The sequence below is a fragment of the Trichomycterus rosablanca genome, unplaced genomic scaffold, assembly GCF_030014385.1.
Source record: "Trichomycterus rosablanca isolate fTriRos1 unplaced genomic scaffold, fTriRos1.hap1 scaffold_226, whole genome shotgun sequence".
NCBI lineage: Eukaryota > Metazoa > Chordata > Actinopteri > Siluriformes > Trichomycteridae > Trichomycterus > Trichomycterus rosablanca.
Window position 1 is genome coordinate 35,001 of NW_026947054.1, and position 2,500 is coordinate 37,500.

The 2,500-nt window shown below is 62.4% G+C and overlaps 1 non-coding gene across 1 annotated transcript in view; it reads left to right on the plus strand.

Moving 5' to 3' along the window:
* The first annotated feature begins 2,143 nt into the window (after positions 1 to 2,143).
* Positions 2,144 to 2,500, plus strand: part of LOC134306792 (18S ribosomal RNA) — a 1,842-nt gene continuing 1,485 nt past the window's right edge. Inside the window, exon 1 of the ribosomal RNA XR_010009469.1 lies at positions 2,144 to 2,500. This exon is cut by the window's right edge and continues 1,485 nt beyond it. This is a non-coding gene — a ribosomal RNA (18S ribosomal RNA).

Consider the following 2,500-nt stretch of genomic DNA (forward strand, 5'->3'; position numbering starts at 1 on the left):
CCTTGTCTTTTGTAGCTAAGCTATGTGTGTTTGCACTTAACTAGTGTTTTCAAAGATGGTCTATGTGTCTGTGAACTGTGAGGTGCTCGGGTAGTGTACGGCAGATCCACCCCCAAGCACAGCAGAGGGGCAGGGAAGGCCCTGTCTCTTGGCAGGGGCAAGCAGACCCTCACCACCAGAGCAGAAGGGCAGCCCCCTCCCCCCTCTCTCTCTCTCTCTCTCTCTCTCTCTCTCTCTCTCTCTCTCTCTCTCTCTCCCTCTCTCGCTGGGCAGGGGCCAGCAGTTCCCATGGGTGAAACGGTCTTTTTCCAGCGGAAATTTGTCCAAAACCCGCCCAGGGGTCGTCACCACCACCAGAGCGGCTGGGCAGGCCCCATCTCTCCCCGGGCAGGCAGCCTCTCTCCCTGGGCAGGCTGGGCCTGTGGCCTGGGTGAATTTTCGGCCTCCTGGAAAACTTTCGGCAGGGTCCGCCCCCTCCCTGGGCACGGGCGGCGGCTCCCCTGGGTGAGCGTCCCCTTTTCGGTGAGATTTTGTCAAAGTCCAAAATCCACCCCGGGGTCACCACCACCACCACCACCACCACCACCACCACCAGAGCGGCTGGGCAGGCCCCATCTCTCCCCGGGCAGGCAGCCTCTCTCCCTGGGCAGGCTGGGCCTGTGGCCTGGGTGAATTTTCGGCCTCCTGGAAAACTTTCGGCAGGGTCCGCCCCCTCCCTGGGCACGGGCGGCGGCTCCCCTGGGTGAGCGTCCCCTTTTCGGTGAGATTTTGTCAAAGTCCAAAATCCACCCCGGGGTCACCACCACCACCACCACCACCACCACCACCAGAGCGGCTGGGCAGGCCCCATCTCTCCCCGGGCAGGCAGCCTCTCTCCCTGGGCAGGCTGGGCCTGTGGCCTGGGTGAATTTTCGGCCTCCTGGAAAACTTTCGGCAGGGTCCGCCCCCTCCCTGGGCACGGGCGGCGGCTCCCCTGGGCGAGCGTCCCCTTTTCGGTGAGATTTTGTCAAAGTCCAAAATCCACCCCGGGGTCACCACCACCACCACCACCACCACCACCACCAGAGCGGCTGGGCAGGCCCCATCTCTCCCCGGGCAGGCAGCCTCTCTCCCTGGGCAGGCTGGGCCTGTGGCCTGGGTGAATTTTCGGCCTCCTGGAAAACTTTCGGCAGGGCCTCCCTCTGGGCAGGCTCGGCGGATCGCCTGGGTGATTATCGGCTGGGTCTTCATACCCAGTCAAAATTTGTCTAAGCCCGAAATCCACCCCGGGGTTCACCACCTCCGCAGCAGGGCAGGCCCTCCCTCTGGGCAGGCCGGGCCTGTGGCCTGGGTGAATTTTCGGCTGGGTCTTCATACCCAGTCAAAATTCGTCTAAGTCCGAAATCCACCCCGGGGTCACCACCTCCGCAGCAGGGCAGGCCCTCCCTCTGGGCAGGCTCGGCGGATCGCCTGGGTGATTATCGGCTGGGTCTTTATAAACAGTGAAAATCTGTCTAAGTCCGAAATCCACCCCGGCCCCGACGGCAGCCGACCCCGCACCAGGCCTCTCTGCTGGGGCAGGCCGAGAGCCTTTCTCCCCGCTATGGTCGTCTGGCGGGTGTCGAGTCACGGAAGGGGTGTGCTCGGGATAGTAGGAGGCCGAGAAACGAGAGCAGCTACGAACCACGAGACGAAGCGCCTGACAGATCGGAACACACGACCCGCCTGGGGTAGGCACCTGCCCGGCCCGGGCAGCGAGATCCTCCCCGCGTAGCGGTGTTTGCCTCTATGGGTGGGGGCGGTCGAACCGGTGGGGGTCTCCCCGCCGACCGACCCTCCCGCCGGCCTTCAGAAAGAGACGTAGGTGGCCGGTTGTCGATGGAAGCAAAACGATGAGAAGAGGCCGTCGGACGTCGGTCAGGGGACAGGGGGGGGGCCCGTCTGCTCTGCAGCGGTCAACCCGTGCTCTCCTCTCCGCTCGTCTCTGCGGTCCTCTCGAATCAGCGTTTCCCAGTCGAGCCTCTCGGAAGCGAAGAAAATCAAGGCACGTGCGTGGCCTTCCCGAGCCCCCTCTTCTCTCTCTCTCTCTCCCTCCGTCTCGCACGGAGAAGGAGGAGAAGAGCGAGGTTGGGGAGACGGCCCCGCTTCTCCTCGGAGAAAGTGCTACCTGGTTGATCCTGCCAGTAACATATGCTTGTCTCAAAGATTAAGCCATGCAGGTCTAAGTGCACACGGTCGGTACAGTGAAACTGCGAATGGCTCATTAAATCAGTTATGGTTCCTTTGATCGCTCCACACGTTACTCGGATAACTGTGGTAATTCCAGAGCTAATACATGCAAACGAGCGCTGACCTCCACCGGGGGATGCGTGCATTTATCAGACCCAAAACCCATCCGGGGGGCTCGGGCCCCCCGGCCGCTTTGGTGACTCTAGATAACCTCGGGCCGATCGCGCGCCCTCCGCGGCGGCGACGTCTCATTCGAATGTCTGCCCTATCAACTTTCGATGGTACTATAGGC